Source organism: Ammospiza caudacuta, chromosome 9 (genome assembly GCF_027887145.1).
Source record: "Ammospiza caudacuta isolate bAmmCau1 chromosome 9, bAmmCau1.pri, whole genome shotgun sequence".
In the NCBI taxonomy this organism is placed as follows: domain Eukaryota; kingdom Metazoa; phylum Chordata; class Aves; order Passeriformes; family Passerellidae; genus Ammospiza; species Ammospiza caudacuta.
In genome coordinates, this window is record NC_080601.1 from 22,499,574 (window position 1) to 22,522,546 (window position 22,973).

General features: G+C 40.7%; 1 protein-coding gene across 1 annotated transcript in view; it reads left to right on the top strand.

Moving 5' to 3' along the window:
- The first annotated feature begins 11,007 nt into the window (after positions 1–11,007).
- The window catches only part of PCGF5 (polycomb group ring finger 5), a 65,745-nt gene continuing 53,779 nt past the window's right edge, over positions 11,008–22,973 (top strand). Inside the window, exons 1-2 of the mRNA XM_058810075.1 lie at positions 11,008–11,085; positions 20,877–20,971. The gene's annotated coding sequence lies outside the window, so the exon portion shown is untranslated. The remainder of the gene's footprint in view (positions 11,086–20,876; positions 20,972–22,973) is intronic.

A 22,973-nucleotide genomic window follows, 5' to 3' on the forward strand; every position in this document is an offset into this window, starting at 1 on the left:
GAGAAAGGAATTGACAGTGAGGCATGACCTGTGTTGGGGAGAGAGAATTCTGAAAAAAATTGGGCTGCTTAGAGTTCTAAAGGGGAAAATTAACCAAGAGCAGAAGGAGAGGCTGGGAAGAAAAAAGGAGATTTGGGACAACCTATCTCCAAGTCCATATTTCAAGTTTGGAAAATTGGTTGCTGTTTTCCTCTCTCATACAAATTCCTCTCCCCTTAAGCAAAACAGCTTCACTAGTGGTCAGAAGATGTATGGTCTGCTAAGGAAGTGCTTAAACAGCACTTAAGACTTTTCAATTAGGTAGAAACATATTCAACAGAGAAACATATCATTATTGATTGAATTTGCTGTGATGCTTTTGGTATCTTCAAAAATTTCTTACTGATTTCTTGGAGAACACGGAACATGAAGTGCTCCGCTGAGGTTAGTGGGATATTTCCATTATTGACCCCTCCTCTCAAAATATCTGGAACATATGTTCATAGTAGTTTACAAAGGATTCTACTCAAAATCCAAAAGTGTCTTAAAAATACATCAGTACTACTTTACGTAAAGCCACACATCTCTGGAAATCTAGCTGCAGAGTGAACCATCACATTAGTACAAAGCCAAATAGCTTTAAATACAAAATGCTGAATTTCCAAAAGCTGCTCGCAGTAGCCTCTCTGTTTTATGCACTATTAAACTGGTGTGCAACAGGCTGTCACTGAACATTTGTTCCACATTCTGCTGAATGAAGAATGAATGCAAGGCAGCTGAGGTACCTTCCCCGCAGAGAGCAAAGATGAACAAATCGGAAGCTGCTGCAGGGGTGGAAAAGGAGAGGTGTGGGCTACCAGCAGTGATTCCTATTCAGAGATTGTGAGAGAAGGAAGATGCTGCAGTTTACCAAAATTGCTGGAGCTATTATATAAGCCATTAAAACAAAAAAGGGAAAAAAAACCCACAACTGAAAAAAAGCCCTGAAAAACACAACGCAAAAAAAACCCCAAACCACCAACCCTCGAAAAACATCTCTAAGCTGTTAGCTATATGGCATTTTACAGCTAAATGAAAAAAAATGTCCTTATTTGGTGCCTCACAACTGGAAAATATTTGGCCGTGGATAGATGTTCTCAGCAGACAAATAATCTGTAACAACTACTAGGAGTTACTACTGGCCTCAGGTCTGGCTAAGCATTATGAACACGTGAACTGCATTACCTAATCCTGAAGCTGAGTAATTTAACTTTAATAATTTAACCTTTAATCTAGGGCTTGCATAAAATCTATTGGGTAAAGGAATGTGACCTCTTGCTAACAATTCCTCACCCTTCACACCCTTAGGAACCCTGTAGTAAAAGCTGTTGGGAAAAGATGGGTGAAATTTTCTGAAAAGAAAGATGGCATTAAAGTAGGCATGCTGTCAGCAGGATTAAACTTGGGCTGATGAAATGTGTCTAGAATCTATTCTGAAGACAGAAGTTTTCTATCAGGCAGGTTTAGCACAGCTAATGCCAGTGTAAGTGGCTCCTGTCCCACCAGCGTGCTTCTTCCTCCAGCTCAGTGAGTGAGGCACATCTGATAATGCACAGGGACACCCCAGCTCCACTTGGCCCTCTTCAGTGGCTTTGCTGTCCAGCCAACCTCCTGAGTCCAAGTGATGATAAACAGAAGTCAGCACTTGTTTTTTATAAAGGAGAAGGTGTATTTTGCATTGAAAGTCTCCCAGGTTCTCCCAGCCCCTCTTGTGGTGGGGCTGGGGCCACACTGGAGGGATCTGTGTATCACCGAGGGGCTCGTCCATGCTGAGAGAAGAGAGACTCCATCTGATGGTTTAGGAACTCTTGTTCCAAATGAAATAAGTAACAGGGGTCTTGGGCCAGCCTTACTCAGGTTTCTGAGGCTTAAGGGACATTGAAACACTGAAGATTATCACTGCCAGGGTGTGCTGTCATTTAGACAGATAATATTTCACTATTTGTTTCACTGTCTCACAAATACTGTGACTCATTTTTGAGCCTGGTACTTGACAACTGAAAGAATTAATCTCCAACAGAAGCTAAAATTTACCTGCATCACACAGGATTTTCATTTAGAATGCCCAGCTAGTTATATCTGGTCTTTTAAGACCCAAAGTTCAAAGTCCTGCAGTCACAGCAAAATTAAATATAATCAGCTCTATCTGTCAAAGCGTGTCCTAAAATATTTGTAAAACTATGTGAAAGTGAAAATAGTTCACTATTTAATAGAAACACTGAAAGATCCATGTTTTGACATTTATTTTTAAAAAGATGGGGGGTTTTATTGTTTTTATTTTTGCATTTGCATAGATGGAGTTGATAAAGCTTTTATTGTGCGTCAGTTACTAAACTAGGTCTGACCAGCTTATTTTGTGTGGTGGAACAGGATTATTAAAATTATTTCATTCCAAGTAGGAAATAAATTCCGTCAGGAACCAGACACTTATCTTAGACCTAATGTGTGAGGACTTTTAAAATAAGTTTCAAGGGTATTTACTAACTTCTCTTTGATTTTAAGAAAATACCTAGATGTAACATAGTGTTTTAAAGAAGGAATGCCTTTTGTGAATTATGATTTATACTTGACTGGTGCCACTGGTGCCCTTCCTTCTTGCCTTTCCTAAATGCATCCTTGAATCACAGCATCACAACAGTGATATGAGATTGTAAATGAGGACATCATCCCAGGTAGACAAAATCCATCCATATTTGTGTGATTCACCAGCTGGTTGTGCATCCATGTTTTTATTTGCTCTTCCACTATAATATCTATATCTAAGCAATTGTGGAATCTTGTCTTCCCCTTTGGTTGGCCTATACAAGTCTCTAATGCATTTACTTAGTACATTTAAAATTAGTGACTTCTATCAGTAGCTAAGGATATGTGGGGCTGAACAGGTTGTAGCTGAGAAAATATAAGCTGAACACTGAGGGAGGAAGAACAAAATTGCAGTGGTTTCAGCCATCCAGCCTGGTAAGCCATTAACATCATTGGCATATTTCAGTCGCCTGATCCTGTGGGCAATGAGATGGGGAAAAGTGGCATTGCCTCTTTACTTCCCCTGCAGATTGTGTGAATGAAAACCCCAATGGGGGTGCAAAAGCCTGACACTGCCATGGTCCCTGCAGTTAACCCTCTGGGGGGCAGAGCAGCTTACACAGACACCTGAGTGAAACCTCTTTCTGTGGCTTTTATTTTTCCAGTCTGTTTCCTCATGTTCTGCTGTTCTTCCTCATTTCATCTCTTCAACTATAAATCAGTCTTTATCAAATATGCTATATGCCAGTAAAGAAGTAACACCTTAAATTCAAAATTCAAATTAACTCTATAGCAGTGCATATGGATCCTGAATTTGGCAGGAATTTAGATGAGATATTGAAAGTTTCATTACATAAAATTTGGGGGCGTAAATTTTTTTTAGTATCACCAATTCATCGTGTAGATTTTTCCTATTTACAGCTTTAGCTGTGTGAAAACAGATTAAATGTTAAGCTTAGATGTCCACCTGCTTCTACTTATTTGTCACTAAGGATGTCTGTAAATTTGGTTGCTTAAAGCTCTTTCTCACAACCTTGACTTTCAACTACATCCACCACTATGTTTACAATCATCTTACCGAAAACATAGTTTGGACTTTTAACCAGTGTTATAGGAAACTAATTAGTATTAAGTTTCTGAAGTCCAGATCTAACGGGAGTTCAGCTGGGTTTTGGAAGGAAGGATGATCCATAGTCCTACAGTTTGTCCATCTTGTGGCTTCCCTTCCCTAATGATGCTCAGCTTACTGACAAGTCCCAGCTGGATTTTAAGAGAGATACTTGGAGCTCCTGGAAGAGTACAGTGTAATTTACAGTGACGCATTAAACCTGCCTGTTCTATCTGTGGGTGCTGGGTATTTTTAATCAGGATCAGGGGTGGTAGATGCTTCAAAGCAAATCCTCATGTGTGCAGATTTGGGTAAAACACATCTTCCACATGGGGTAGTTTTAGGGCTGTATTAGGACCTCCAAATACACATATCTGTCCACACACTTGGTACAAAGCCATGTGTCACAAGCTTCCATTTGTACCCTAGAAGGTGAATTGTTTGTGTTTTGGTCTTTGTTTACTACCAGCCCTTCTGGGACATAAGCAAATGGATTTCTGCTTTCTGTTTCATCCTTTTTTGTGTTCAGCACAAGGGTTTGTCCCACTAGAGTTCTACTGCCTGGAGAATTGGAACATCATGCAGGATCATTGTGTTATCATCTGTTATTCTCCCTGGCCTTAGTCATGGCTGCACATACCTAAGATAAAATCCAGAGTCAGTGTGTTTTCCTCTAAGATTTGGACACCATAAAAATTGAGGAGAGAGGGGATTTTCAGTGATTTGCTCATTAACAAATGGGCAATCTGAAGAGAGGGAGGAGCCAGAAAGGAATAATCAGGCCTTGTGACCAGAATCAGTGGGAGCACGGCTGGCACATGGACAGACACAGGAAGGGGTCGCAGGCAGTATTGGCATACCCATGCATAAAATTAGCACTACGAAAAATCAAATTATAAAAGCACTATATTTCTTCTGCATGGATTTGCAGCTATAGACTTTTGATGTTTTATTAAAAAATTCTCACATTGTTAGAGAATTTTCATGCATTGGATAAAAAAAAATATCTTGGTAACTGTTCTGATTAGAAGTATAAAGAACAGTCTGTCAAATTCTCTGTTCTTATCCCTTGGTTCAAAATCTTTTCTATGTTTGCCAAGAAAATATACTACTACACAAACACCTGATAAGTAAATCATTCACTGGCTCAATTTCAAAATAAATATCTATGTATATGTATTGCCTGATGATAATTTAAGGTCTCAATAGCCATTCAGATTGCTCACGTGTGCTTTTACAGTAGTTTTACAAATAATCCAGCATTAAAAACTGCTAGATCACTGCTGTCTGCAAGGAAGTTTATAAGGAGGATTACTGTGTTCTCAGGGATGGTACCATCAAGTACAGGCAGAGGGGATAAAAAATGTATAAAACATGTTAATGCTATGGGGCAGGAAAAAACCCTGAATTTATACTGTGCATTTTATGATGTGCTAAAAATAGAATTTTTGTAAATACATGTATGCTGTGTCATCCTAAGTATTTGGTAGTGGACAGGCTGATCTTTGAAGACTAGAAAAGCTCCCTCTTACATAGGAACACTTCAATCCATCAGTGCTCTATTGTGTCTTGTCTGCTTCTTTTTAAAGAAATTCAAGGAAGATCTCTGAACTGTGGAATGGATTTGCCACACAAATCTTTCTCTTCCCTCTTCTCTGTGTACTGTTGCATCCCATTGTAAAGAAAAATATCCAGTATCCATAGCTCTATTATCTACATCCAGACCTCAGCCACGTTGCCCCAAATGTATAAACTCCTTAAAAATTTTGTTTTCAACAACCAGAGACTAGACTGAAAAGAAATACTATGTAAGAGGAACTTTTTTCCTTTCCATCTTCTGAAAATCTTGTACGTTCTAGTTGACAAGCAAATAAAAACCTAGAAAAAAACTTTAAAACACCTTTAAGTACAAAGGTGTTCAGGTGGCCCAGCAAGGACTATGACAAAGTACCAGATGAAACCCTTGTCACCTAAAGGACTCTGAATTCTAATTTAGAAATTGGTGTAATACAAGAACTCGACTGGGTTATAATTTATTCTATTTGTTCAAGCTGCCAGCAAGAACTACTGCAGGTGTTTTAGTTGAAACACTAGAAACCTGTAAAACCCCTGATTTCTAGGGATCTTTAAAATAAGAGGTGTCATTCTACTTTCTTTCACTTCAACAGTGGCTCAAATCAACATTAACAAAAGGAAATAGATTCAATTCAGGAAATATTTTCCTTTAGGATGATCTAAAAATGCTTACATGGCAGAGTATACATAGAATCTAAATTTAGATATCTAGATTCACCTCCTCCTCATGAGCAGCTACTTCTCTCAATTGCCTAGTGAGCTGTTTTGCACACCACAGGCAGGGGCAGTGCAGAAGACTAGTCATGTCCTCATCTATAAACAAAGAGCAAAAGTCTCCCTGGAGACTTTGCTATTCCATCCTGCTTTCCTGCATTCATTCCATTTGGCAGTGTAAAAGGGATTGTCTAGTGTGTTCTCTGGGCTGTGAAAAGACACCATTCAGTAATTATGCTCTCAATTCCTTGGTAAGGGATTGTTTCCTCACTGGCAGGAGGGAGACTTTCTCAGAAAGAGCTGCTGTGATTACTGAGCCCAGGTATCAGCCTTGTCCTGCCATCCCTCTCAAATGGTGCTAATGGTTAGTCTGTTAAAATGGACTTGCAATTCTCTATGAGAACTCCCCAATGTGAAATAGAGCTCATTGCTATGAGACCACCTCTCTGTGCCCTTCTCCATTTTGGAGGAAAACTCCCCATAGTCATTGACAGATATTTTAGCCTGCCTGTGAAATGATATCTTGTAATGGTTTCTTATGTAGTGTAATTATACCTTAGTTCATATTCCATAAAAGGATGAAAATCAAACTGGGAAACACCTTTCTCTGATATAACCAAAATGCTTCACAATAATACTGCAATATAGAGCGTGGTTGAGTTAAAAAGTAGTGAAATGGAAGGAAGTAGAGAAATTTTCTGGAATAGCACAAGTGGAGATGAGGTATGACCTACCTTAAAGCATGGGAGCAGATCTGTGGAGACTCCTGATGCCTTTGCAGGAGTAGAGAATTCCCTGCTGAGGGTCTAACCGTGATGTTGCTGTAGCTGTGCTCCAACACAGAAGTTATTTTTCTTTTACGTGCATATTTATAATGCACCAATAAAGGATTAAATGTGCTGTTTACCCAAGGAGCTCAACAGCCCCTGTCATGAGGAGAAAGTAAACTCTTAAATTTTCTTGTGGTAGGCTCTATACCAAATTTGTAAATTGGTAAATTTACTGGAATAGCTTTGTAAAACTATTGCAGCTGACAGTAGATATTTGACAATTCTTACTCCTGCTGGAGCTGAAGCCAGGCTGAGCAGGTGTTTTACAGCTCTTCCCCTCTGCAACTGAAAGAAAACTCCCAGTCCAGTCCAAAGGCAAGAGAGCACTCTCTTCTGCTTCGTAATTCATATGTCAGGGTGTTTCAGTATTTACAGAACAGAAATAAAACAATGCTCAAGTTGAAAATACCTACCAAAAAGCAGAATTCAGAATTTAGTCTCATTGTTGGTATGAGATACTCTGTAATTATAGCAATACTAAGCTGTGCTCAGTAAAACCCAAGAGTGCCTTTTGCTGACCAGTAAACAATTGATAACCTTGCTTGGAGACCAAGTTAATTAGTAACACAAACAGAATGAAAAATCATAGTGTAAAATAGTGTTTAAAGTAGCATCATGATTCTAAATAGGGAGTTAAGAGTGATTTTTCGATACCCTCTTTTCAAATGGAAGTAGTTTTAGAGTGCCCTAGTACTCTGCTGAAGTAGTCAAATTCTGGATGAAAGGGAGAGAGGAATTTATCACTCACTGGCAAGAAGTAATAAGAAAGCTGCATAATTAATGCTAGACATTTTAAAGCCATAATTTTCAATTTCTATGTAATCTTTGGAAAAGGAAAAATGGCAATATTTCTGAGAAGGTAGGGAGGGCACCCACTGAGACTTATTAGGTCAGAAATCAAGAGCCAGGGATCCTAAAGATCCCTGATATACCAAAAGGTTGTGGCTTGCCCTTCACTGGAAATTTTGTGAGCTTATTTGACAGGCAAAACCTACTAATGAATTGAAAGTTAACCCACAACCTACATGTGGCAACTGCTGAAAACCAATTAAATATAATTTTGCTTATTTTTAGTTTTAGAAAATATTTCTCAACCACATATTTTACACTTGGGTACAATTTTCATGCCAGTTCTCCAAAGATGCATTAGCAGAAGAGGAATTCCAGATGTGGCTGTTGCTCTAATCACAATTAACTGACAGCTTATAAAAGCCATCACCTTAAGGGAACATGCACATTTTACAAAGCTTGGGATCAAGGAGGAAGCCCCAGGGAGCAGTTTAAGGCTTCTCACTCTACTAGAAATAAAATCAGCAGAGGAAGTGAAAGAAAGATAATTAGAGAACTGAGTCTTGAACCAGGCAAACCATTTTCTCCTGTATGCAAAATCTACCATGAAACTGCAAAATCTGTTTACACTAAAAATTCAGTATTGTGTAAGGTATAAAATAAAAATAGAATCTATAGTTCAGGTTTTGCTACACACAAAATGAGTAGTGCCAACTCTTGTGCTTCAATTATTAGTCTGTTGCTATTTGGTGTCAAGAAAACAAGTGAGAAGTTGATGATAAACTTTCATCTAAAGTAACAGTTACATATTTATGTACTTATATTTAAATAGATGGCCCTCTTGGCTGTGAAGAAACCCTTGAAAAGGGAAATCTGTACCTATAATTTAGGTAGACTCAGAGCATTTGGTGAGAGTACTGTCAGTACTGAAGTATGTTTTGCGTTGGGGGCTTTATGTGCCTTCTTGCTCTCTTAGTAAACAAAGTTAATCTGCTCTGAGCTCTGTCCTGCCATGTCTAGACCATCACTGGTAGCTGCATTTCCATCTGGTAATAATTCTTTGAATAATTTTATCTTCTGGTATGTTTTTTTCTGTGACTTTAGTGTTGGCATCAGTTGTTCCAGTAAAATCAATGAGTGCTCAAGTACTTTGATGTGCAGGAAGGAATTTGTTCTCTTTCTGACCTTTCTTTTCAGATAAAGAACTACTGTCTCTCTCTGAAACTGTTCTTTCATGATTCAGAATTTCTCTTCTTTTTCTGTGTTTTTTTTTTTTTTTTGTTGTTGTTGTTGTTTGTTTGTTTTACAAATAAAAATTTATAATTGAACCACCCAAAACAAAACCCTAAAAAAGTCCCCAAAACTTTTAATGATAGGACCCAGGTCTCAGTTTTCAGTGAGCTTGATATGATTGTCTGAAGTATAGGCAGTCTAGTTTCTTTTCAGTGAAGATTTTTTAATCTCTAAAAATACTCTACATTGTGTGACACCCATTGACTATAAACTCTATGGAGTTAAATGCATTGCTCTGATAAAACCAATCTGGCTTATTATCAAAAATACCATTATAATCAACAGCTGACATGACAGTCAAGATCGACACTAGTCTGATCAGGAAAGTCTCAGAATATATACTTACTGACAGGGTTCACTACTGTTTAAATGAATGCGGTAACGTGACCTGATTCAGATGATGTTAAAGCATCTTTAATTCAGATCTCCTGGTAATTTGTCCCAGGACGCGACTAAAAGGGAGAAGTTCTAAATAATCAGGCACAAGAGAACTCTTCTCTAGATTTTAATTTTTTTTAATGCAATACTGCTTGGAAAGCATCATGGATATATTAAAAATTAGTCTTTCAAAACTGCGCTCCTACTTTTCATCTAAGAATGAAAGTTGAAGTCAGGAAAGCTGCTAACTTGCAGGTTTAGCTCTAACTTGCAGGTTTAGTGCTAAGTTAGTAGCAGCAACCCTGACTGCTGGCTGACCACTCTAGTGCTTGCAAGGAAATGGTTCTAGCCAGGGGCCTTATCCCAAACTTTGTGCAAGAGGCAACACAGAACAGGTTACAGGGACTATTGATTCTGTTCTCAGGATGAAGAAGTTGAAAACTTTACCATCAAATGCCAGGAAAACTTGATTGAGAAGCTTACTCATCTGAAAATGAGTCAGGGAAGTTCCCGTGGTGTGTACTGAGATGCATAGTGGGGATTCCTATTGCAAAGAGCTCTCATGGCTTATATTTTCCTATTACATTTATTGTCATTTGCCGACTGTAGGATGGGAGTAAAAGGAGCATTAAGGAGTGCTTATTTATAGATAAGGAGTATATGAGTAATGTCGTATAATTGTGTTGTGTTCTGATTATTTCCTTGGTTTAAAACTGTTTATTTCAATGGAATTTACCAAGGATATGACTCGTGCCCACCCCAGCAGAAATAAATCACGGAGAAAATACCCATTGCTGGGTGGCCTTTTGCCTACACCGAGGGAAGAGCGCGGTGTTTCTGAGCAGCGCTGCCCACACACAGCAGCTCTCGCTGCCTGCGGCTCTTCGCTCCGCACCGACGCGCGGACACCGCGTACTGCCCAAACTTTGAAGTTTTCGGGATGGGATGCGCTAAGAGCGGGCGAAGGAGAAGGGTCTGACTGTAGATGTGCTCTTGCTTGTCCCCGGCCCCGGGATGGGGCCGCACCTGTCCGGGGAAGAGGCGGAAAAGGACAGCGGCCGCTGCCGCTACTCGGCGGGGGCCCGTCCCTGGGGCGGAGGGAGCACATCCAGCTCCCCGCTCGGGAAACGCAGCCACGAGAGCACCGAGCGGCAGCCCCTCCTCCCGAGGCGCTACCGCTGACAGGGGCGGTGGCGCGGGGTCGCCAGAGACAGCCCCCGGTTACATAACCAGCGCCTGCGGGGGCGGCTCCGCCGGTCCCGCCCCCGCCCCGCCGAGGACAACTCGAAGCGCCCCGGCCGCGCTCCCGCCGGCACCGGCCGGGCAGCGGCTCCGCGCCGGCCCCTCCGCCTCAGCGGGCACGCGCAGGACGCATGCGCGTCCCGGGCCCGCCGGCGCGCCGGGCATGCGCGGGGGCGGCGGCCGGGCAGCGTCCGAGGGCGGGCGGGCGGCGGGAGCCGGCGGAGCCCGCGGGGCACCGGCGGCCCCGAGCCCCGCAGCCCTGCGGGGGCTCCACCGGCGGGCGAGCGGCGCCGGGGGCCCCCGGGGCGGCAGCGCCCGAGCCGGGCTGTGCCCCAGTTTGTGTCCAATCAGAGAGTGCAGCGCCTGCACCGAGCGGGCGGCAATGCGTAAACAAGCACCGGGAACTCCTCCGCCCCCCGCGCTCCCCTCCGCGCCGCTCCCCGCGCCGCCCCGCAGCCGCCCCCGCCCGCTGACAAGTCCGGCGAGGCGCGTTCCCGCCGCTCCGCCGCCCTCCCCTCCCCCGCCCGCCCGCCCGCCCAGCCGGCGCCGCCCGCGCTGCCACACGCACCCACTCCCGCACACGCCCGCGGGTGCCCGTGGCCTCTACAGGGGAAGGTAAGGGGCCCGCCCGGGGCCGCCGGGCAGGCGGCGGCGAGGTGCGGATGCGTGCGGGGGGGATCATGTGTCATAACAAGTTGTTGAACGTGACATTGCTCTTGAACTGCGGCGGCGGCGGACGCCGGGCCGCCGCCGAGTAACTTTCTCCTCCAATTCGGCGCTGAGGAGGGAGCCGGCGGCGGCCGGGCAGGGCGGCGGGGCTGGGAGCGCTCGGCAGAGGCTGATGCCGTTCGCGGTGCTGGCGGCTTCCTGGGGAGACGGCGCGCGGTGCGGCGGGGGACGAGCGAGGGCTCCGCGTCTGGCGCCTGCTGCGGGAGCCGCTGCCGCCCCGGCGAGGATTTTTCTAGCAAGGCGCCGGGGCGGGCGGTGAGCGAGGAGCGGGTGCCGGTCCGAGCATCTCCTCTCGCGGGTAGCTATCCCCGCTGATGCTCCGTGGCGGTTTGGCTCGCTTCCGGCGTGATTAGCTGGGCTTATTATGTAAGATGTCACCGGAGGAGGAGAGGCACAAGCCGTCGGTGTGGCGGAGGGGGGAACGCACCGGTCCGCCGCGCCTTGCCCGCTCCAGGTACCGGAGCAGAGCGAGCAGCCCCAGCCCGAAGGGGACGGGAGCTCCCCTCCGCTCGCAGTCCGCCGCTGGAATACGGCTGCTCGCTTTACACGTGGGTTGGGTGTGTTCCCCAAACCTTGCCTTTGAGCAGAAACGTAACCTGTCCTGCTTCGTCTCCCATGTTTAATTGCCTCTATTCTCTCTCAAAGAAAAAAATAAACATGCGAGTATAAAAAAAGTTTAAGAACTTGATTTTTGCTTTCTTTATGTGCATATTTAGTAGATTAATATGATCTGGAGACGATTGAATGAATCATCGGTTCCCTGAAATAAAAGCAAGTGAATCATCTCGCATACACAACTGAGGGAGCATGGTTGGTACCGTAGATAGTGAAAGGTTGGTGTCAGTTTCTGACGCTCGATGGGATGTCAGAAGTACAGACAATGCTCAGAAACCCAGCAGTTTCCTGCGGCTGGTTTGTGAACTGTGAAAGTTTTGCACCATTCAAGTGCAGTTTTTCTGGCTCAGTGGTTAAATGGTAACCTTTTTCTGTTAGCAACTTGTTATCCATCATTTTAGCCAATAGTTAAAAGGGGGGTGTAAATGGTAAGAAGTAAGTTACTGTGTTATTCAAAGTGTATTAATTTAAAATAAAATTTAAACAATAATACCTAAAAGTAGCATCACACTATGTCTATACCCTGAAGCCAGAGACAGATCCCAGATGCTTTTAATCTGGGTTTTGTTTTCCTTAGGTTTTTTTTAAGCAAAAATAGTCTCTGTTGAAGTGAAAAACCACATAAATATGTATTTTTAAAAGCTAAGCCAGTTGATTTAATAAACATGTTGGAATTGTACCTAGATAGACTTCTGTTCCTGGTCCTCTTGCCTGTTGGTGTTTAAAATGGGATAGAGTCTGGATCCTATATATAGTTGTCCTTTCAACTGCAGCTTGCTTCCGAAGTGGATTTTTCATCCTCTAGCTTTGGGACACATTCTTCTCTTCCTGTACAGAGGCAGAACTATGAATTTTACAAGATTAATTTTTCTTTTTTACTCAGCATACCTGCCACTGTGAAGAAGCAAAGTCACTGTTTCTGGTGGGGAGGTAGTGCTTCACACATCCAACCACCTGGATTTACAGTATAACTGTGTGAAAGTCTTTGTATGTCCTGCTAGTGAACGATTCTGTTTCCTGTGGCGTCAGGTGTCCCTTATCACACTGCCTGTGTTTTGTACCTCCTGCCATCCTCCACGTGGGAACAGAAAGGATTGCTTTGGTGTTTGTCACTGCTGGGGCAAAAGGACATGTTATCATTTTTGTTTGTCTGGAACTATGCACTGGCACCTCATAGTATTAATTAGAGGATTAGAGCAGTAAAGTGTGGGAAAATTGTATTACTTCAGTGTTCATTGTGTGGATTTTAACATCTCCCTGTCAGAAATTCCAAAGTGTTAACCAAGTTAAGACTGCACATGACAGTGAAAGCGCTGTAATAGCGAATCTCTTAGGTATGCTGGGTGGTCAAGTTAACAAACAGGAAAAATACTGCTTTAGTTGTGCATTTCATTCAATGATCGAATAGCATTCATCTTTATTTATTCCATTTTCCTTAAAAAGAAGATAAAAACATACAATGTGTGTGGCATTCTATGTGCCCAGACCTCAGCTGAAAGCAGTAAAGGAGATAATACTGAAAGTGGACTTAACACTCTGCTCAGCTGGTTTTCCTTGCTCTATGGACACTCTAGGATTTAAAGTAGAAATGAAAAACTCTAGGTTTCACTTGTAAGCCTGCAGAATATGCAAAATAAAGTGAGATAAAATGCATTGGTTTAAAGTTGCTCCTGTGCAGCTCCATTTTTAGGACTGATAAGTTACTGTGGGATGCACAGAAGGGAAAAGTGCAGGGCAGTGCAGATAAAAGTGAAGTGTCTGAACTTTGTATCTTGATTTTTGCCAAGTTGGCGATACATAGGAATTGTTCTTATCATGACCTTTTGAAAGAGTGGTGCCAACAGCATCTTTATATGTTCTTCCTGCTATCTGAATTAGAACATCCCAGTGAGAAAAAAAAAAAACAAAAAACAACAACCCAAATGATTAGTTCCTTTTTGCAGTTTTGGCTGTAAAGACCCTTTTTAAACAAGTACAATAGTCCCAGGCAAAGTTTTGATCATTTTCTGTAGAAGGACATACTGCTGGTGTTGAAAAGGGGAATCCTTTCTTCAACTATTGAAAATTTTGCACCAAGTACACCTTAGCTTGGGGTTGTTTAACAAATCCTCAGTTAAAAAACATTTGTTGTAGTTGTCTGGGAAAAAGTTTTATTTCTATTTTTAGACTAAATATTTGAAAGATAAAGAAAACAAAGTTGATTCTGTATCAGTGTTGTAGCTATCTCTTTTGAGTGATGGTGGGTAATGCCTTTGAGTGATGGTGGGTAGTGCATTTCTTACAATGAAGCATATTTTCCTGATTATTCTGGTTTTATCTTTAAACTTTTCCAATAGATGTAGTGCCATGAAAAGTAACAGCTTGACAGTCTCAAAGCCTGAAGCCTGTAATGAGCAGAGCAGGTGTAGCACTGGCAGCCAGCTCCATCAGGCTGTGACAAGTCAGTGTCTGTCTCAATGTGTGTCCATGGGAAATAGAAGTGTTGCTGTCCTTATCAGGATTCCTGCTTCTAAACCAGAAATTGCTCACTGTCAAGTGTGGGCCACTTCTGGAATGAAAGTGTTACTTGAGCACTATGGTCTCAATAGCTGTCACTATTAGTTCTTACTTGTGAAACAAGTAATTTTGACTGCTTACCTAAAACTGAAACTATTTATTCAATTATTAATAGTAAAATTCATGCATATGTCAGTAGCTTTCCTAACAGCTAACCAAACTCTTGATTTACTGCTGTGCATTGGTCATTTTTTTCCTGTAATAGACTAATTTTGTTTGCCATTGGTTTATGTATGTTTTGAGATTTGAAAGGAATTAAGAAAGTAGCCTGCTGATTTGCCATAATGTTCCTATTTTCATGAAAGATCTAACCAGGAAAAGACAAATAAACTTATTTTCTCAGAAGAGGTCAAAGATGAGAATAACAGTTATTAGGAGGATCTTCACTTCCTTGAGATGCTGTTGTGTCAGTGACTGGTGCATCACAGAGAACTTCAAGTTGCTGCAGTCTGTAGTGGTTCAAGATTTGCCTTCCCACACCGAGTCTTCACTGGCACTTGAGTCGGTGCTCATTGTTTTAGAGAGGCACATGTGGAGATGGAGCAGAGTGCTGGAGAACAGGTATCCACCCTGCAAACAGGGGATGCCTTTCCTGGCTCCTTTGCTCAGCTTCAGCGTAGGTTCTTCCCCAAGGAGGAAAACCACTTTATGTTCCGCAGCAATTCTTATCAGAAAGAACCCTTCCCACACACAGCATACCAGTGGAGATGTAGCAAGAATAGCAGTGAGACCTAAACGGTGAGCAGTGATATTTTCCTGATTCATGGCTGTGATTCTCATTACATGCATGATATTGATGGCAGTGTTACAGAATTACTGTCTGTCAGCTGAAGCTGTGAGTACAATCTGATAGCAACAGGGAGAGCCCCAGTTTGTAATTGTGTAAAATCGCTCACATCCGGTTTGTTATTCCCATCTTTCAAACTCCACCCTACACACTTGTTTTGCTCACCTGTTGTTGCAGCTTAGTTTTTGAAATACAAGCTCTTGGGGAACCCCTTGTAATTCAGTCTGACTTTTTGCATTGTGTTACATCTATTAAAGTCTTTGTGTACAAACAAAATACCCCTAAGTAAGGGAATCCACATTTTAAGTATTCTCTAGATAGATTTCAGTGCTGGTTACCACTAATCAGATCAGACAGAGAGAGAAATTCTCTCTGCCACAAAAAAAGTAGATCTTGAGATAAAAGTCTTGAATGATTCTTAGAGAAGTGTCACCACTGATTAAAGCAAATGTAATTATATTTATTTCCTTCCTTAAGAAGAAGAATGGAATATGTAAGAAACCAGACTCTTGATTAATTTCATAGTGAAAACACAGTTCTTCTTTCAGATGAAAGATCATCTCTTAAATAGCCAATATGTGTATTGAATGAAGTTAACGATGTTTCTTTCTTTCATAGTTTTATAAAATTGTTGTTTACTTTTTTTAAGAATCATCAGTACTAGTGGCAGAGACAAAAGATCCTTTATATGATATAAATGATATTTTGAGTAAGTATTCTTGATTGATTCTGGCTGTAGAATTTCCCTGCATACAAAGTGATTTTGAAGAGCTGCTTAATCAAACCAATATTTTTCAGCTTTCTGTCTTAACTCCTTTGATATATCATAGATAAAGTAAATTTTAATGCTTTCATCCCAAATGCATATTTACTAAAAGTACAAGTGGGGTTTTTTTTGTGTGGATAGTGATCAGAGAATGCAAATAGATTTACTTGTAATTATGTACTCAGTGACAGTTGGTGCCTTACACAGGCTAGTGTTTAAAATCTACTATTGATGTGTAACTCTTATGTATTTATTGCAGAAAACTTAAAATGTAAATTTACATGGGATTAATCTCCAATTCAAAATTGCCATTAATTGCAAAGAAGCTCTTTCAGTTTATTTATTGTGAAGCTGGGTGAAACCAGTGAGACTTGTAGCAGAGGAGCTTTGCTTTAACATCTGGCTTCTCCAGGTGTAGCAGCTTTAGGTACATCCACTAGTACAGTAGGGAAAAGCACACAAACTGTTGGGCATGCAAACTCTTCTTTAGGTTTTGAGCAAAAGCAGCAAGCAATGAACCAGGGCTGCAGTTCCAGAAGACATCTACAGCCACTGCTCAGAACAAGGGAAGTGCTGCTGCTATGGCTTATGCTCTCTGAGCCCTGGCAGTCATTAAACCCCCAAATTAGACTTAACTAAACCACCAAGAAACTAGGGAGAAGTTTTCTGCTGCTCTAGAGTATTAAATGGACTTAGAGATGGATCAACAAGCTCCAGAGTGGTGCTTCCCTTCTTTTTGGTACAGCTGGTTAGTTAGATCAGCTCTGCTATTCATCTAACCATAGGTTTAGGCCAAATTTGGAACAGTTGCTGTAAGTTTGTTTCAGTTATGGTAATGAAATAGCTCATTGGATGAAAAGTGTGGTTATCACCTATATAAAAATGGGGATATTAGTATGGTTAGAAATTCTGAGGTAGTGCTCTGTCCTGGGCAGAAAGAAAACGGATCATTCCCACCCAGAACACTGAAGCCTTAGCTGGAGTGTCACCACTCACTAAAGACAGTATCTCCAGTTAAGTCTATTATTTTTGATATCCAGAAGATCTGTGAACCCTCATTTCCACATTTGACTTGGTGACCAGGACTAAGAAGTGGGGGTTTGATTCTGGCCCTGGAAGTCTTTGCTAATATGTGTGTAACGTTGAGAGAGTAGCATAAATAGAACAGCATACATGAAGAAAACAGTTCTGTAATATTTACTGAGGGTGATCTCTTGTCTTCCTTTCTTGGATGCGTGCTAGGCTGCTGCACTGGCAGTGTGTTTGGGTCACATGGACAAGAGCTGCTGGAGCAAGTTTGGTGTTCTGTGGTTCTGGACTAGGAGATACAAACTCTGCATCTGACTTCTTTCTTGGTAGAGGAGAACCCTCCCAACTCCTCCCATCCAGCTGTTTTACACCTAGATTTCTCAAGCGTGTCTGATAAATAAAGAACATTTGCAAACATCTGCCAAACATTGGACTTTTGGATTTATAGCTTTCATCTATTGGAGTGGGTGGGTAACATGAAAGAACACTAACAGGTAATATACTGATTGAAATTTCTTACAAGGGATGATAGCTACTTACCATGTAATTTTTACTGGATGTTTTCAATGGAAGTGTCTCGACTCTCATAAATCAAAGGAGGAATCCATAAAAATACAAATAGTTTGAAACATTATCTGTAGCTGATGGAAACTGCTGTAACTCTAGCTTCAGTTTATCCACTTGACTTTATGCCAGTACTGAATATGCCTGTAGACAAAGTAACCACAAGTACTGCTTGTGCTTACTTTAGTTAAGTTACCATAGACCTTGCCTCAAATTGCTTATAAATTTGTCAGTTATTAAATAATTCCAAGAACAAGATTAGGGAGTAGTCGTCATTTTGCCGAGTGTAAAAACGGTTTTGGTAACCTTTTCATTAAGCCAGGACCTCAAATTTTATTTCATTATGGCCCTTGTATTATAAATGTATTTTTCCCTCTTCTTGTGAAAATAGAAGTGTTTGATCTTAGTATAAACCTTTGAAAAAAATAATCTATGTTTATAAATGTTCTTAGGTGAGGTTGGTGGGAGTTTGCCCATGGCATTTTCCAAAGACAGTATCTGCAGCCAAGTCCTTGAGTAGAACTTTCCTGTTCTTTGTTCCTCCTTGAACAGCAGAGAGAACAAGCAAAGAACCTCTCTTCACTTCAGTGCTTTCTGGCTTGCTATTGATTCTGTTTATTCACAAAGGTGAAATCTGTTTGACAGGTGCAGAAGTCAAACTGCTGGCAGCTTAGACTGCATGGAGCCATAGTAACTCAGCAGGAGAATTCCTGTATTTTAGGAATGATTAAGTATAAAAATTAAACTGTTCTAATATAGCTGAAGGGTCAAAATGTTAGGACATTTCTTATTTTAGTTTGTTGGTGTGACTGTAATTTATCCATTGTAGTGCTTCTCACTTCTGTTCTTAAAAGGCTTTCTCCCCAGCATCCCCTTATCACCTGCAGGCAAATGTAGAATGGGCGGAAGAGGAATGTTGCAGGAAGACACAGGATAGTCAGCTCAGGAAAGTGAATACTGCCTTGGAGGACTAGTATCTGCCTGTCTTGGGTACTAAATTACAATTTTTTGCCAGGTAGGTAATATAGGTCAGGGGTTCACAGATGGCCTTTCATTTTTAACAGATGTGAGACGCATGCAGACAAATTTGCCCTTGTTTCGACATCACCAGTACAATCAAAATTGTGTGAAACAGAGCTATTTACTCAGTCCTGAGTGTCCTGATAAGTTGAACCTTTGAACATCAGGTGTATGGAAATAAAGAGTACTTAAAACAGTTTGGACTTAGACTTCTCTGTCTCCCTTTTCTGTATCTGTAAATTATGGCTTACAGAGTTGTCTTGTTGAATAGGTTGTGGAGAATATTCTTTTATTACTATTTGGGGAGCACTAGTGAAATACTGGAGGAATGAGTGAGTACAACTGTGTGTGATCTCAATCACCTGGGAGTACAATGCTAAAAAAGGGTGTAACTGTCTTTTATACCATTTTTTTTGTAGTAAATATAATATTAGAACCAATGCTGCAGTTCACATATGTGCAAAGGTGCAGATTTTTTTCTCTGCAATTCTTTTGAAGTCTGTAATTTTTACTGAAGTTATAATGATCTCAGCAGGGCCCATTTAGGTATGGAATTCTGTTGAGTTTGGCCTCATGGATATATATATGAGATTGGATTTGTCTAAAGGTTGAGTATTTAAACAAAGGAATATAATGGACAAATTGAGATCAAGGAGAGACATTAGTCGTTCAGATATATTTTTCCATAACATGCTTGGGTGTGCTGCTTGGAAGTACAAAGGTGCTATTTTATTTCTCAAAGGAATTATGCATTGAGGTGCATCTGTGTAATTTTTAAACGAATGTAAGCTCCTGCTGCCCAAGCTTGAAGAAACTGAGAAGGTATGTGCTTATGTTTAGTGCAATATAAAGACAGAGTGTATTAGTTGTGGCTCAGTGCCATGGTAACACCATTAGGTTTTACCCTGAGCAGAACCTGACTAGAATATGGTTTCTAGACAGCTTCCAACACAGACATCTTGCTACTAGTAGAACCATCTTGCAACTTTTCTTGTCTTTAAAACAAAGATGATTCATCAAAGATACTTCATTAAAGAAAGTGGTTTTTAGGAAGCTGTGGTAGTGATCCTGTGGATAAGTACTGAATGGAATTTGCATGAAGAAAGGCAGAGTTTAGGGAAGAACTAGTGTAAGTTTAGGACAATAGAAAGAAGCCCACAATACTTGAACCTGGACAATGCAGAGCCTTCTCTTATGCATCAGTGGGTGTGATGTTATTGATTGTGCTTATTGGAGTAGGTGAAATTTATATTGTTCACAGCCATAAACCCTCACATTCCTCGAAAGTTGCAACTGACACTTAAGTGTTGATTCCTGTACTGTAAGAAAAGCATAAACATTGCTGAGCATCCTGCATTGAGTGAAGCCTCAGAAGTTTTTTTTGCAGAAGCTCTTTGTAGGTTAGAGTAGATCTGACAGCTCAGTGTGGTGTTGCTGTAAGAGTGGTAGAACATTGGCATTAATGATTGTGATCATTCATTCGGATACCGGACAGTGGTGTTGCATAAAGTGTTACTTTGCATCTCACAAGATAATTGAACTGCTAAACTACAATCACTTCTTTCTGACCACCTTTTTTTCTAAGTATTTTGTGGGCTGCACAGGTTTTAAATAGTGACGAGAAAAACTGATGTTCCATTGTTGTTCATTTTATCATGGTACCATGAGCAACGAACCCTTGGAAGTCACCAGCTCTGCAGGCCTCAGTCTCTGGACCTACACCAAATGCAAGGAAAGCAGTGATTCCATTTAAGTTAAACAGGGCATGGAAATCCAACTGCTGACTGTGCAGTTGCTGCTCTTGTCCTATGTACCAAAATTAATCAGTGTAACATGACCAGGAACTCCACAACTTTTTTGAGTGGTACTAACACAGGAAAAAACCTTTTAAAATAATCTCTTTTACAACTTGTGCTTTTATTTGCTCAGAACATGCATAGGTGCAGGAGGAGATGTTTAGGCTGTATTCCTTCTCTAGAGGAAAGGCAGGAGATCAGATCTTTGCAGTACCTTCATAGTTAGCATGTCCCTGTAGGAGTGGACTGCATTGCAATTACTTGCACCAGACATTAGTGGACTTATTAAGAGTCTTCTTCAGAGTTGTATTCCTGTAAGCAAATAGGTGCTAAACACTTTCATTTGAGGGGAGGAAAGGGGAGTGGGGGCTGGAGTTGCTGTCTCTGTAAGCGTATGCATACATCATTTGTTTTTTGGGTCTCATGCCTGTGCTTTTCTCTGCGACACTTCTGAGTTAGCAAGGCTTCCTGTTCAGAGGTGTGTTTTTTCATTGTCTTTTTTTTTTCTTTGCATGTTCCTTCTTGTTTCACAAACACAAGGAAGAAGTAGAAGATAAATTTTGGAATAAGAAGAAACCAGTTTATGCTGAAAAGAAATCACAAAAGGATTGTTGAGAAGAATCTAGAGTTCAAGTTCTGGTATGAAATTCTAAATATTTTCCTTGGAATTCAGGTCACTGTCTGCTCTGCAAGACAAACCTAGCTTAGCATAGATTATAGCATGTAAAATAGTTCATTGAGCTAGCAAAGATCACTTTTTACTAGAAAAGCTATGGATAAATGTGTTCTGACTAGCATAGCTCCTACTCTGTTTTACATGGTATCTACTAAGATATGTTTCATCCTTTAACCAAATGAAGTATCTTATATGTAAGAAAACTTTTTTTATATGGAAACTAGCCAAAAAGTCAAGTTAACTTTCTAGTGCTAGATTTTTTACCACTATTGAAAATGTTTTGAGTATGATTTTTTTTCTTCCTTAAGATGTAGAAAGGAAAACCATTTTTAAATACTACTTGAGATGCATTCTTCAGTCTCCACAATATAAAACAAAAGACAATTCATTTTTTAAAACTGAAAATGTTGAAATATTGCACACATTTAAAGAAAGCTGTATCATTATTCACCTAGAAAATACCTTGGTCTATTTCTGCCTCTGTTTTCACTGAAGGCACTAGCAAGCATTCCGGCTAATTTAAGGGCCCACAATTTTAATCTGTTATACTTATTGCAGAAGTGCTAAATTTTAATCTGTGAATTTCCACAAAGCAAGAAAAAGGGTTTTTCATTTAAAATCAGATGGTTAAAACACAATACATTTTATTTAAATTTAGAAAACCTTAATTGCTCTTTTTTTTCACCTTCACTAAAATGACATAATTTTTTTACTTTTAATTACTTCCAGAATTGTGCTGTGTAAAGACTCATCAGACTAAAAGTTTACTGAGTGCAATCAGTCACCTAATCCCAGAGAAATGGCTTGATTATTTTTAATCTTATGTAGATGAACTTTCTGGTGCAATTTCAAAACCTTTGAAATTGCAAGACAGAAGACTGGAAGGTGTCTGTGTATGTTTTCCAGGCCTATGTCCTAGGTGTACTTTCATAAAAACACCTGTTCAGTGTCCAATGCACTGCAATTCAAGCCATGATCTCACTGTTTCTAAGTGCCAACTTCAGCTGGTGTAAAGTGCTACTACCAGAAGTTTGTTAGTTCTGTTTTCAGTGCAGCCAGAAAAAAGAACAGGGAGCAGGGAGAGGAGAAACTCATGAAAAAATTAGTTTATGAACATGACACAGACCCTTGAGTAATGAGCAGTGCTTCGGTAAAAATGAAATGGAAACATAATGTGGCACTTTTCTTACAATAATATAATCATGATTTCTCTACAACAGACATTTGATTCAAATGTTAGAGTCAGCTTAATTATGAATCAAAAAAGCATCATAAAGGAGGTGGGAGTAAAACAATGAAAATGGGGAAGGCTAAGCTTTCATGTCCTTCCACACTTAAAACTGCAGAAATAACTCTGCAGTGTTCAGTTGTTCATGAGGGAAACAGCAGAAAATATCACAAGGGAGTAATTCTAAAATTGATATATTCCATGTAAATGTAATTAAGCTCCCTGACATCAGATGAGTTCAATTAGAAGTCTGATACACTTCCATGTGAATATTCCAGAGCTAAGATCTAAGATAATAAAATAGAAGAATACGAAAGATAGCAAAAGAGAAATCACTGTGTAGAAACTATTTGTAGGTTCTGTTTATAGAGTGCCTCGTTCTTCCCTCACAAAGCACAGACTTCTAAAGGCGTTTTGAAGGGTCATGGTATAATCAGCTGCCTGTGTCAAGGAGACACAAAAGAATGAAGGTAGTCTTAGATGAATGGGCAAGGAGAAAATCAAACAGTTGTTGAATTAAATTGATTCAGTGGTTTTTAATGCTGTGATCGTCACTCATTCTGAATTTGATTCTGGCAATTGCACATCAAGAAGGACGCAGAAATCTTGAAAGTTCTATAGAGAAAACCTAAAAGAAAGATAGAGTTCTTGGCACACATGATTTTTCATGGATGGCTGGGGGCACAGCTTAGTTAAAGTAAAGCTAAAGTGGCACTTCCAGACAGTAATCAAGCCAT